Source organism: Labrus bergylta, chromosome 4 (genome assembly GCF_963930695.1).
Source record: "Labrus bergylta chromosome 4, fLabBer1.1, whole genome shotgun sequence".
In the NCBI taxonomy this organism is placed as follows: Eukaryota; Metazoa; Chordata; class Actinopteri; order Labriformes; family Labridae; genus Labrus; species Labrus bergylta.
In genome coordinates, this window is record NC_089198.1 from 7,264,717 (window position 1) to 7,279,880 (window position 15,164).

General features: G+C 41.0%; 1 pseudogene; it reads right to left on the minus strand.

Moving 5' to 3' along the window:
- Positions 1-1,701: 1,701 nt before the first annotated feature.
- Positions 1,702-12,623, minus strand: LOC136178935 (presequence protease, mitochondrial-like; annotated as a pseudogene).
- Between the last annotated feature and the right edge of the window lie 2,541 nt (positions 12,624-15,164).

The following is a 15,164-nucleotide window of genomic DNA, read 5'->3' on the forward strand; positions in this document are numbered from 1 at the left end:
TTTTATCATTAAATATGGTAATAAAATATGTAATAACTATACTATAACATGTTGTAGTGCCATCAAACTCACAGCACACATAAACCATCTTCTCTTGATTATACTACAACTCTTAGTTTGGTAAAATGTGCATAAATGTAATTTTAGTGATTTTTTATCATTAAATATGGTAATTAAATAAGTAATAACTATACTATAACATGTTGTAGTGCCATCAAACTCACAGCACACATAATATAAAAGCGTTAAGCATGATTTACTTTATGTGTGATGAAATATTTCGGTGACCCTAGAGCCTACAATGGTGACTTTTTTTTTAATGATATCCATGTTAAAAAATCCCTTAAATTATTATTGCCTTTGCTGTTTCTATCCACTCTGGGCTTTCTGTGTGTGTGTGTGTGTGTGTGTGTGTGTGTGTGTGTGTGTGTGTGTGTGTGTGTGTGTGACATCTCTATGGTGGTGTTTGTGAGTAGGGTCCTGCTGTTGCTGTAGTTTTGGAAGTGGAGCAACATTTTACCTTCATGTGCCGGCAGTGAGATGTGACCGTCCTGTCAGAGTAATAAAGCATTTATTGTGTGCAAAGACGTGTGACTCTGTTTTATTTATCAGTAAATTAGGATTTTAGAAAAGGGAACTGAGGTTAGAGTGTCTGATTTTAGAAACTCAATCATCTCACCAGATGTGTTGACCTGCAGCAATTCTTTGGTTTTATTCACCGTGAGTTTTAAATCTCTTGATTTGTGCCTCCAACACGATAAAATGGAGGGAAATTGATTTCACCTGTGGTGTTCAAAGACTTGAAAAATAATTGTTAAAACTTCAATTTAAGGTCACAATATTCAAAATTAACTAGCGGCTTATTAGCATGCTAACTAGTAGCATACTGGCTGCTTATTGGTCATTATGAAGCACTTATTAGTACCTTATCTACATGACCATAGTCTATAGTTAACAGGTCATTATCTAAGAGTTTGTTCTCATTACCTTCCTGATTACAGCTCATCGATAGAGAGTTAGGAAGTTGCTGAACATGAGTTATGATCTTGATATGCTTTTGTTTACTTCTACCTCATAAGGGTCGTACTGAGGGAAACATATTAAGATCATAATTCATGTTCAATCACTTCCTAACTGAGGAACCAATGAAAATGTGAAAATTGTGGAAAATAGGACCACAGCCTCCATACATGGGGCGTGCACAAAAACCACTAGACTACCTGCGCCCCCACAAAGACCAACATGACCTGACTGAGTGTTTGCACATGACTCAGTTTGTTGTTTGAATTAGACAGAATGTCTCTGATGTTCTTCCTCTGCTCTGAGTTTCCCAGAGTAAACCACAGAGGAAGAAAGTCATTTGTATCCTGCAGAAAAAAACAAAAACACCTGATTGAAGTTTATATAAATGATATATCTCTTGATGATACTTTAACAATGATCCCAAAAAGAAGAGCTCACTCACATAGTGTATTCCAACATGATCATATATTTCATTAAATATATACAGAATGAAGACGTATCTGAACCATGACAGCAGCTCTCAGTCCTCCTCTTGATATTGTGCGCTTCAGCTTTTTCACTCTTTAATAAAAAATCCTAACCGTAGACTTTCAGCATTCAGTACAGAAGAAGTCGTGCAGCTGTGATTCTCCAGAAGTCCAGTTGAGTATTTAAATCACAAGTTACCTACAGACTGGATTATTTTACGATCCATGAGGGATCTTTTTTAATCGCCTCGTTCTCTGGACCCAAGATAGCAACTCCACAAGTCCTCTGACCGACGCCGAGGTATCTGCAGCGAGGGGGAAAACACGAGTTAACACTTGATGTGGGAATAAACGGGAACAGCTTGTCAGTCTGTTTTTTCTTTTAGCTTCTCCTTCTCTTCATTTCTGAGTTATGTAAGGAGACATAAAGTTTGTACCTTTCAGCCACTTCCACCAGACTTTGGTGAGTGACAGCAAAAAGTCTTTCTCTGTGATTCTGCTTCATCTCATCGGTGACTCCGCTGAGGAAGCGACCCATTCCTGCAACACAAACACAGAGTGAACAAACCAGACGGCTAAGAGATAAAGTGGAGACAGTGACGGCTTTACAACAGAGACGGAGACTAAGTTAATAAAACCAATGAAGATCTCTTCATATCTGAACTTGCTTATAATTCAACTTTTTACTCATCATTTTATTCATTAATCCTTTAAAAGCTTTTAACCTCCATTAAAGACTTCTAATGTTGAAGTTGTCAGTGATGTACTGAGATGTTAAAGCTCCAGAGATCTGATTGGAGGAGGATCAGGTGAGGCATCCTGACAGCAGCTGGAGGGATCACTCAGTCGTTCCTCACCTTTGTCCGCGGGGGCCACAGGCGAGTCTACAGCCGAGAACACTGACAGTTTAGCTTCATCGATGTCCTGCTGGGTGAACTGTCCCGACTTCGCCCAGTCCACACCTCGACGAAACGCAGACAAGGTCTGCACCGAGTTTGGATCCCTTAGAGAAGTACGATAAAGAAATACAAAATCAACGACATACTGTTCATCTCAAAGAAGATTCTTTTTAAACGTAGAAGTCATTTGGAATATTTTATTACAGCTGCCAAAAACGCCCCATGATGGCTTCCCTTAGTAAATTGTTCAGTCTTCTGTGTCTCTTTTTTTCCAGACAGATCGCCTGAATATTCTTAGAATATAAACATTTTGCATTTTGGACAAAGGGAGGAAGAAGAGGTCACATTTGAGAATATAGCAACAAATGTCTTTCAGCAAATAAACTCAAATTTCATGCGATTAGAACAAAATAAGTGCTGCTGCAACTTTGGTTCTTCCCTTGTCTCTCCAAAACTTGATTTAAAATACATTTTAAAGGTCACATATTCTGTTAAATCCTCTTCACCATGTTTCTATGTGTCTCTAGTCCGTCTTCAAACCCCCCAATGATGAGAAAAGTCCAACCTCTCCGTCTTCTGCCTGCTCCACTTTTCAGAAAATGTGTGCTCAAAAAGGCCGTTTGGAGTTTTTCCCTTCATGACATCACAAAGAGCAGTAGCCCCTCCCCCAGGTGGGTGACACTCCCACAGCTAGGTGTTTGTTCTGCCCTCTGAGTCTGCCTTCTCACCGTAAACAATAGAGCAGGTAGCGAGAAAGCCTGAGACACCCGAGCACTTCCAGAGAGGGGGTGTGGTCAAACACAGCTCATTTACATATTTAAAGGTACAGACACAGAAACAGTCTGTTCTGAGCAGGGCTGAAATAGAGGGGTTTATAGACATGATCAAATACTGGATCAGAGTGGATTTAGAACAAGAAACTTCACACACATGTTTTGGGGAGCTCTGAGACTTTTTTAAACTGGTTGAAGACGAAGAGAATATGTGACCTTTAACAAAATTCATATCTTGAAGACAACCCAGCCTGCCCCCTTTTATAGAATCTACCTCTACTCCTTCATAAGTACGGAGATTTTGTATGTATTAGATTCCATTAAATACACCTATTAACCAAAATGCACATCGTTTTCTAAGGTTCGAAAAAGCCTGAGTGTATATAAAATATTAATGTTTCAGCCAAGGCAACAAAATGAACTGTTATTGTATTTCAACGTCATTACAATTTCCATAATGTTTTTTAAAACTTTGTTGAGTGTGGTGTGGCGGCCTCTCACCTGTACGAGTAAAAAGAGAAAAGACCTCCTCCCATCCTGGCCCCGCCCCCGTAGGCTCCTCCCTTCTCCCTGATTTCTCCATGCAGAAACTTAGCCGTCATCATCCTCGCCAAGATGCACAAACTTTAAGAGAAAAAAGGAAACAAAAAGTTTTTATTACACTTTAGATGAACTAAAAGTTACACGTAGAAAAAAGTAGAAAGACAAAGAACTGTCCGTGTAAATCAGACTTTTAAAGGAAGTGCTGTCACTCATCCCTGCCAGGTACAGGTGTGGTTACCTGGCGTAGTCGTGGTGGGAGAAGGGTACCGTACGAATACTCTCGCTGATAAAGTGAACAGGGAAGGGAAGCTGGAAGAACGTTTTCATCTGACACGGCTGGAAGTTTTGCTCCTGAAATCAGAGAAGATGATCTTTACTGTCACTGTACAAGTACAACGAAAACCTGTCGGAGCACACCTGTAGAGAAGTAGTTAAATATAGAACATATACAAATACTAAACCCACCAGTATATATACAAACAAAACAGTTATATTATACAATAAGATGTAAACTATGGTTAAAAGAGAGCTGAGCGGTACTGGTGGAATATTGTACTCAGGTATTAAAAAAAAACAAATAAGCGTTATATTTATAATCTCATGCATGCACAGGACTTTGTTTTGAAGGAATGTCTCATAATAAAGGACAAAATAAAATTACAGGTGATCTCACAACTATTGAAATCAAAGGATCAACTGTTTTGTGTTGGTGTTATTTTGCTTCTTCAAAGATTTTTGACTTTAAAATCTGTATTTTTGCGTTTCTATAAGACGGCCTTTCTTCATCTTTTCCATTATTTTATCTTCTTTAATCTGCAGAGACGGTTCTGCCTTTAATATAATGTGAACTCACTATGGCAGGGATATATTTAGAGGAGTGGTTCTTAATGGGTTTAGCTTTAGGTCTCACCACCATCTCCTCCTGCGACCAGAGTTTCTGATATTGTTCAACCTATCAGGTTTATTTTCAATGAAAGATGTTTCAAAAGATGTGACAGAACAAAGATACAGAACATAGAACTTTACAGACTTTTTGACACCATCATTTTTTTCCCCTAGGAACTCAGTCACGACCCACTGAAAACAGCTCTGTGACCCACTTATGGGCCCCTACCCACCAGTTGAGAACCACTGACATAGCGAGCAAACAAACAGAGAAATGTAAGATGTTCCTGAAAACTTACAGAGATGAGTTTCCGGCTCAGCCCCGAGACATCCGATGGGTCGAGAGGCCTCTTTAGAAAAAAAAATCGAATCGAAGAGAATATTAAAATCTAATTTTAAGAATTATTCTGCCTGCTTTCATGTTTTGATTTGTTTGTTGATAGTTTACCTCAATAATGTTACTTCTGACCGGTTTGCGCTCCTTTCTGTTGTCAGCCACGTCCTTCATGAAGCTCTCCAGCTGTGCTGCCGTGTCCGACATTTTCTGTGGAGTAGTGTTGATCGCACACCTGTAAGAGACAAACATTTACATTGACGAGCATGTTACAAACAGACCCTTTATATTGAAACCATGTTGCAGTAATTAAAATAACATTAACTGCAGAATACTGTCACTATCTCTTCATCATTCAAAAATCTATCACCATGGAGGCGACCATAGCCTAGTGGTTAGTGGACGCCCCATGTGTGGAGGCTGTAGTCCTCCAAGCGGACGACCTGTGGCTCATTTCCTGCTTTCCCCACTCTCTCTCTCTCTCTCTCTCTCTCTCTGATTTCTGACTCTGTCCACTGTCCTGTCTCTAAAATAAAGGCCCAAAAAGCCCCAAAACAAAACCTTTTAAAAGAAAACCTCTCCTCAGGTGTAACATCTCACCTCATGTTGTCCGGGTTGAGAAGATGCTTCTTGATCCTGACGAGCGTTCGGATGACTTGGCTGAGGTCGGACAACTCAGCGACCCTCTTCATAAACTTCACCTGAAGTAATCATTGATAAAAGATGGATCAAATATGAAGCGAGAGAATGGAAAAACAAAAAACCTCTTGCACAAAGTAGGAACAAATGAAATTGTCTCTGCTTGTCAGAAAGAAATCATGCTATACTGTATGTCTTGAATCTGCGTCTGCGTAATTTACTTCAAGCTTTAAATCACTATGACAACACTTCTTAAAGCTGACGTGCAGGAGTCAGACACTATCATTTTAGTTTTTTAGGATCAACACTCCAGGTGCATACCTGTTCCATCCCACCAAGCGTCTCATTGAGGTCTCCTGCTGGAGTCAGGTGACGGCCTGCACGTGTCATGGCGTACATGTGGCCCGAGTAGGAGATCCCATTGGCTAACTCCTGTGCTGACATCATCACCAGCACTCTCAGGCGCTCCACCTCGTCAAAGTGGGGGCTGTAGTGAACAAAAAAAAAAAAAAGATAAATATCGAGCTGTCTTCTCAGCCTCCTCGAATTTCAGGACACATTTTCTCTCAGTTTATAAGAAGTGATGGAGGACGTACTTGTTGAATATGTCGCTCCACAGATGAAACATGTGAGGAAGGTTTCTCTCCAGGCAGGAGGAGGACAGGAGGACACCCTGGAACAGAGAACACAGAGACAAGACTCTTCTTTGATTACCTGTTTTATACCGATGTAATGTAACCAGCAGCAGTTAAACACTGAACCAAGATAAATCACAACCTCTGTTTATGTAACACACGATCACTCAGTTTCAATTTCTGCAGCTTTAAAGGAGACATTTGATTTTTGAAGACGACGCAGCAGAAAGAAGATGGGTTTCCACAATGCACAAGAATCATCATAATAAAGAACAAACATTTAATTAATATAGAATAAAGTTACTAAATTACATGTGATGTCATATATGAAGGAACCTGACATGGAGCAGCATACTTCATTACTCCATTCATCCATTTTCTTCCACTTATCAAAGGTCAGGTCTCTGTGGCAGCAGTAGTAATTCAACCCAGACTTCTCTCTCCCCAGTTCCTCCTGAGGGATTCTGACGTGTTCCCAGGCCAGTGGGGATATACACAGTAATCCCTCCAGTAAACTCTGGGTCTACCCCGGGGTCTCCTCCCAGTTGGGGCGTGCTCAGAAGACCTCAAAGGGAGGCGTCCAGGTGGCATCCTAATCAGATGGCCGAACCACCTCGACTGGCTCCTTTAGATTTGAGGGAGAAACGGCTCTACTCTGAGCTCTACCAGAATGTCTGAGCTCCTCGCCCTCTCTCTAAGACTGAGCCCAGCCGACCTCTGGAGGAAACTCATTTCAGCCGCTTGTATCCACCATCTTATTATTTCGGTCACTACCCATAGCTCATGATCATAGGTGACCGGTAAATGGAGAGCTTTGCCTTCAGGCTCAGACTCACTCCCTACATCATCTAAAGTATTCTTGTCCAGAAATGTCTCTGTCCAAACATTACTTCTATCCATATATTTGTAAGACTTTTCAAACACAGTAAGCTGGTACTGACCTGCTCGTACATGTCCAGCTGGGTGGAGTCAGGGACGACCTGGGTGGAGACAGACATGCCCCCAGTCCTCAGCTCCATCTGCTGGGACTGTTGTCTGTAGTCCAGACCTCCACAGCCCATCCTGATTTAACAAACAGACACACATGCAATCTTTAAAATGCTTTCAAACACCACCTGTCCAAACCTTACACAAATACAGAAAAGATCAATAAAGCATAATATCTTCAAACTTTTCATATACCAGGTGACACATTTTGAAATCTTGCTCTGGTCCAATCGACTGTCAGGTGAACTTACTTGGTGACAACGCTGCAGAAGAGCGGGACATAGAGCCTGAGGTCCTCCGGCAGTGTGTTGAGACTGCACATGGCTCTGAAGTAAACTAGCCCGTTGGTGGGCTGCTCACAGTACTGCACCGGTACGCCGACTGAAGGAGACAAGGAGAGGAAACATTTTAAGGGGTTTTAACCACAACACTCTGAGATGATTCTTCCTTGTTGTGTATAATGTTTTATAAACTTGTGTAGAGCGGACACTGGGCCGTACCTGCTGTGCTGATCTGAACAGGAGTAACAGGGATCGTGGGCTCAATGTCAGACACTTTCAGCGCCGGCAAACAGGAGGCGTCCTGCGTTTTGCTCTGAGCAGCCAGCAGCTCCAGACCTTTTCCCAAGAAGAAGAAGAAGAAGATGAATACGAAACAGACAGTTAAATCAGAAGTGCCTCAATCAAATCCTTCTGAAATGTTTCAACAAGTTTTACTGGTTGGGTCATAAACAGAAAAGTGAATGCAGGTGAAATGTTCTTTTATGGTTTTCCATCAGTAAATCTCTGTACTTTAATGTTTCTAACAAGTCCCCTCAAAGACGGTTTTTAATATTTAAGGCAACTCCTCACCCCCTCGGACTAAAACTGGCAAATGACACTCAATTCAGTAACACTTTTGTCTGTCTTTGAAAACTTATAGAGCAGCTTTGAATGATTTGCAGCTCAAAAAACATCTTATTTATCTGATACTGGTGTCAATAAAAACACCTCAAGCCGTTTAGCGCCCTCTGCTGACTCATCCTGGGATTACTCCAACATATGTTTACCTCATGCTCTATAACTCTGCCTATGTTTAGTTTGAACATCCAGCATTGTAACACTATATGACTAAATGAGGGATCTAGAACAGGTCAACATGAATATATTCTGTATACAGTCACATTGCAGCGCTTGATGTTTTTTTCCCAGTTATTGTGTTAATCTGATGGTTTATTGGATTTTTTGGGGCTTCAATCAAATCAATCAAGCAGCCAATAAAAGCCTGTTTGCTTCAGACAATTCTGTGTGATTTCACAGAGTCAAGCTCAGAAAGTGTTTTAACAGAAGCAGAGAAACACAGATTTCCTCCGTGGAGCAGTTTCAATCATTTGTACCTTTTTCATAGATGTCTTTTTTGTCGCTGTCTGACAGAGCATGGATCTTTTTCTGGAGCTTCTCCTCCTCGGCTTTGGCCTGTTTCTCCAAGTAGACCTCATCCGGACTCATGGACAGGGTCAGTCTGTGTGTGTTCTCCTGTAGGGGGGGTAATGGGGATTTGAAGAGGAAGAGAAAAAACACAAATGATACAGAAAACCTTCAAAGTTCATGTTTTTTTGTCATGATCTTAAAACACTCCAGGGCTGCTGAGGTTGACCTTAAGAGCAGACCGAGTATTTCCCCCTACAGAGAACATTAGTGAGACTTGTAAAAGGTTTATTCTTGTATTTTTTTTATCCCTTTTTTCACATATTTCTGGATGTTTTGAAGAAAAGTACTTTCCCAGTGTCACACACCTTAAAGTAGTGCTTGACTTTGTCCTGGAGGAAGCGAGGGTTTTCCTTCAGGGTCTGTTTGAACTTGGCAACGCTGTCGTTGATCTGCAGCAGCTCCACCGGGTCGCCGTCGTGGTTCCACGATGACGCAATGTACTAGAAAAAACAAAAAGGTATATACATACACAAACAGCCATGAATAATGAAACCGACATGTGAAACATGCAGCAGAATCCACAAAGCGATTATAACATTACTGACAAAATAAAGCTAATCTAAGTGTCCTGTTTGACTCTTACATTGATGTATAGTGATTAAAACTTTACTTCTCATACACATGTGTAATCCCTTTAAATATTACACTCTCTGTGATTATTGAGTTTACTGCAACTCATCAAAAAAAGGAAGAAATCAGCAAATAAACTGCTGTGAAAACAAGCTCATCTCATACGTTTAGACATGTTTAAAACATTCTGTATTTGTATAGAAATACACAGAGTATATAGTGGTAGAAACACAAGATTTCAGCAGAGACAACATAACTAACATCATCATTCTTCCTGACATATCTCACACATAGAGGTTTATAAATACATGCAGTGTCCTTGTGTTTGTGAACTCACCGAGGCCAGAGACAGGCCGAAGTTTGTGGACTGGTGCTTCATCTGGATCTCGATCTTATGCAGGAGAGCGTCGATTCTTTCCTCCTCAAAGCCGCTCCTGTCGATGATGACGAGGAGTCATTTTATCTTATGTGCCGTTTCAATTTCATGTAACCAAGCAACTCATCATCCTTCATGTGCAAGTAGACCTTACAGTTTATGGCTTTATCAAAACAAGCTGACACTTAGAGAGAGCAGGTTTGTAAACATATATTAAAGTCTTAAATACAAAAGGGAGCGTGGGACTTACTCGATGATGTCGTTGATGGTTTGGCTGATGATTTGCTTCACTCTCTCGGTGTCCTCCTCGGCCATTCCCTGCAGTCCTATACTGAACGACGCCTCTTTGGTGCTGCCGTCATATCTGCAGAACACAACATTTCAGAACAATGCAGTACTCTGAGCGCTGTCTGCAGCACATGAGGCAGAGCATCACAGCTCAGCAGCAATATACTAAAATGTTAAATTATCTTTTAATAGACATTTCTAAAAGAAAGTTGTCATCTAAGTAGCTTAGCAAAATCATATAGATGAAAACCCGTCTTTAAAGAGTAACTAAACCCCCAGAGTACAAAGTATCTAACTTTAAATTCCACATTTTGTGTTAGAAATATGCATAGCTACGGCCCTCTACAGGTTGAACCCAGCTACTGCAATTACATTCTTCTATTGGCTTATCTGGTGTTTAGAGAATTGCATGGATTGACAATAACTGAAATCTTAGCGGCTGGCTGTAAAATATTTACAAACGTGCCAAAATGAGGATGTTTATTTTAAAACATTAGAGCCATAACATTCAAATCCTCCAGGGGGCATCATCCCCATCCTCTCCTGCCCCTCTCTGTCGTCTCCATCGGCTGTCTCAGCACTGACAGATCAAATGGTTCTGGACCGTCGTTGAGCCTCTGGATCAGAGAAGTCCTCCACATTAAACCAAACTTCTGTCCTCGCTGCTTCTCCAGCCGTCGCTCTAAATAACCTCTGAGCTTGCTGATCATTTTATTTGTGAGAGTTTGTTACTTTGCGTCCTGTGTACTCACCCTACAACAGAGGAGAAGTCAGTTCCTATATTGGGTTCGATGAGAGCTTTGTAGAAGGGAGAGTTGGGTCCAGAGATCATGAGAGACGACAGCAGGCTGAGGGTGAATCCTTCAAATGTGTCAGTGATGCTGCACGGGGAAAAAAACAAAGAGATTTGAAATATTTCTGAACAATAGGACTCGCTAAAAACTTCACTTTGAATGAAGAGAATTGTTGAGTGAATCCTTTCTGTACTGTAAAGCTCTCAGTCTTTAAAAAGTCGTCGACATGACAACCAAGATGTAGTGAATAAAGAGGAGGATGGAGGCTCTTTTTATGGCTTCTCCCATCTTAATGCAAAATAAAAAGAAATGATTTTCGGTCTTACTCTCCCAGCAGGTAGCTCACACACAGCGTGTTCTGCCGGGCCGGATCCGGAGCCAGAGCGTCAGGGCTGCAGGTCACATGGTCCTCTCTCTGGGGAAACCATTGAGATTCACGACGACATCAAAACGACTAATCAATGCATTTCAGTGTGTTAATATAAAAGCATGCAATAATAAACAGCTGTTGAGATTGTTGGTGTAGTTTTTAAGATCTATTGATCAGTAGAAGTTACAGATGCTGGTCTGGATTATGACACTCACAGGGCTGCTCCAGTGTGGCTGGGGGGGGACCTCTGTGTTCGGGTTGATGCGTTCAAACTTGGACAGAGCTTCCTCTTCGATCTGCTTCAGATGCTGCTCCAAAGGCAAATCTCCATACGTGAAGAACCTGAGGAGCACATGGAGGACACTCTCAGGGGTGTTTTCTGAGCAATTTTAAAGCCTGCATGTTAAATTATTTTTAAGGAATTATGATCATTCTGAAATAAATAAGATCGATAAAGCATGAAACAGACAAACTAGCATCAGTTACCATCAAATTATTAAAGTTTCCTGTGTTTCATATCTACTGTGTCAATGTGAGCCTGCATCGTTCTGCTGCAGGAGATTATTAAATGTAACAAAGAAAGGATTCTGCTGGCTAACACCTGCTCTCATCTCATTTCTTCACAGCACTTTACAGTTTCCTGTCCCTTCTAGGCTCACAGTGTACACGTGTGTGTGTCCATGTACCTGGCGTTGCTGGGGTGGTAATGCCTGGCGTGGAACTGCTTGAGCTGTTCCCAGGTAAGGTCAGGGATGGCTAGAGGCTCTCCTCCTGACACCACAGAGTACGTGTGGTCTGGATACAGCTTGTTCTGGAGGTGCTGGGCGTACACGCGCTCGTTGTCAGACTAATAAAAAACACACAATCAAACGTTTAACAGTCACTGACACACTCTTATTTCAAAACCATTTATCTGACGTCACCTGTTCATCTCATATCTGGAACTTGTTTCACTGCTGTTGCATTAGGCCCCATGTCCGCCTAGCATTTTATAGATTTTGTTAGCTTTTTCTGAGTGTCTTTGTTCTTTGACTTTTGCTACAATGCTATCAAGTCAAATAAATACAAACATGAAACAAATATGAGAAGCAGCAGTCACCACTCACCAGAAATCCTGCTCTCGTAAACACGGGAAGAAAGCTGCATCCAGATAGACCGAGAGAAGATTCTGGAAGTCTTTTCCATTTTGGGTTGAGAACGGATACATGGTGTAGTCACTGGCTGTTTACGAAGGGAGGCAACAACAAAAAAACATGTCAGACATAAAGCTCATCAGCAAGCCAAGAATTAAGAAACAATCATCTGAAAGTCATTTTCTCTTCTAAAACTGACCGGTAAAACTATTAAAAGATAAGCTAGCTAATTAGCTTTTTATTTAACTGTAGGAGGATTATGTGTATGAAACATAAACTGTAAATATTAATGGATGAAGCCTGAGTGATGTCACCCATCTGTTACAGCAGGGGCTCCTGAGGCTCATCAGCAGCAGCCACCATGCTGGAAATCCTGTCTCAGTCTAACTTTCTAGACTGAGAGCTGGAGCTGAGGCGGGTTTTAAGCCTCGTACACATCGCGCCCACCTGTCAATCATGTCAGCTACTTGGCTAAACATGGTTAACACGTATCGTTCCTCAAATCGGATTTGTTGTAGAAAAATACACTCTCCGTACAGTGTGTGCCCATGTGGACAACAACTAATCCAGGCTGTAAACATGTTTGTTCATGCTGTAAAAACAGTTTTTTATTTGCATGTGTTGTGTGAATGTGAATTCCGGTGTTCCTGGAGCCAGCCTCTAGTGGACACTCGATGAACTGCAGGATTTTGCACTTCCACATTGGCTTCATTTTTCAACACTGCACTGGTTGTGCAATTCTTTCATTACTTGGAATCAAACCGACTGTTGCAAGGCAAGGCTTTGTAAATTAAAGCAGCAGTAGGAATCAGTAGGTTTGTATTTGAAACAGGATTATGACTTCAATCTGAGGTGAAGTACGTCTAAAGACAACATCAATGATCTGCTTCAATCATCGGTTTGACCATCTGATAGACAAAAACAAGGAATAAAGGTCAGGTCAATGTATTTAATCCAGTATGTGAACCACCAGTATGTGAAAACACCTCTTCCAATGGTGGTGAAGTTCAGTGGAACTCTGACGCCTCTCTGTCCAGCCTCTACAAGCTGGACAGGGGTTTAACTGGACTCCTGGAGACTCTGCTGAGTTCTGTAAGTCATTAGGGGACAATGTGTTAACATCTATGTTTTTTTTCCATGTTTCTACAGAAAGCTGATTATACTTTTCTTCACTGCACTCGCATACTACGGTACTTTGACGAAACCAGTAAAGCCAAATTTCTTGATTTCAATATCATATGTGGACGTAGGACATTCCTCTGACCAGTCCCTCTCGTTTTCCTTGCACCACAGCAGACATGGATCTCAGGCATTCTGTTAACCTTTCACCCTCGCACGTACACACACAGCCTGTTCTGAGCAGGGCTGAAATAGAGGGGTTTATAGGCATGATCAAATACAGGATCAGAGTGGATTTAGAACAAGAAACTTCACAGACATGTTTTGTGGAGCGCTGAGACTTATTTAAACATGTTGAAGAGGAGGAGAATATGTGACCTTTAAGTCATGAAGGCTGTCAGTGCTAGTGATGACTTTTGTTCTCTTATCTGTGCTGTATCGTTAACCATCTACCCAATTGATAGAAATATGTACAATGAGGTATCTTAAAACATGAATTATCATAATCTAAAAACATCATAACACAATACTAATCAGAAAGCACAGAGGCTGAAGGCTGCAGGAAATATTATCAGACAAAAAAAAGTGATGAAGAATATGTTTTTATGCTCCTGATATGTGGAAGACACTGCATCTGAAAATCAAAGTAACAAAGTCTCTGAATAATAAAATTTAATACAATGTAAGACCTATCTTTTGAAACAGACTTTCAGTGGAGAGTAAAATGACAGAAGATGTCTTGTTTTAAAGACTTTTACTGATTGGATCGAAACAATTGATCGTTTATTGGTGGGATGTTAGTCTTCTAAAAGAACGGACTTATAGCTGCACATTAGAAATGTATCTCATTCATAAAAGTATCCACTGTTTCAGCCAATACCATACTCCTTATTGGACTGTTTAGGTGTCGCTCTATTGTACTTAAAAAAAGAACGGCCTTTTTGCAGTTTCCACTAACGAGCCTCAGCCAGACTTAATAAATAACCTGATAATGACTGCAGAGTATATCAGTCAAAAATCCAAACGTCTCTAGTTGAGATATTTGTATTCACTGTTGAATCATTACCACAAAGTTTGATTAAACCAGTCTTCACTAACTATTATTGGGTCGAAATTCAAACATCTAAACCATTTATTCAAAGATCATATTTAAAAAGGTGTATTGACACATTTCCTTAAGGTGGTGAAGTTCAGTGGCACTCTGACGCCTCCCTGTGGTTTCTCAGATTTTTACAGCCCTGTATTGCAGGTGCTCACCTCAAGCTGTCTTCCCACATTAGTGTAACCACTGACCTGAGAAGGGACACTTAACCAGCCTCAGTCAGAATATGAACATACCTGATAATGAATGCTTTGTATATTTTATTCACTGTTGAAACATAACTACAAACTTTGATTTCACCAGTCCTGAGCCTACTTACTTGTGCCTGATAAAGAAGTGAAGGTGGGTAAACTGTAGAGTTGCAGTACTCAAAATCAGTCTGGGTCTTTTAAAGGTCTCGGCCTCGTCTCGTAATCTAAAGCATTTTTACTCGGTCTCTGATTTTAAAGCATTACCAGTCAAGACTACCACTGATGGGCTATTTTTCCACGTCATTACTGTGATAAGAAGGTAAACGCCCCTTTCTAAAAGAATTAAAAAAACTTCAATTCATGATTTTATTTATATCCCCCGGTTACTGCTGAAACCTTCTGGGTGTTACAGTTTAAGTGAGTGACACACCCCCTGCACACAAGATGATGATTGTTTTATTTATATTTATGGTCTTGGTCTCGTCTCAGTCTCGCCCTGCCTTGGTCTTGGTCTTGTCTCGGTCTCTGAGCACTCTGATTTCAGGTTTGTCTTGGTCTCAGTTCGTG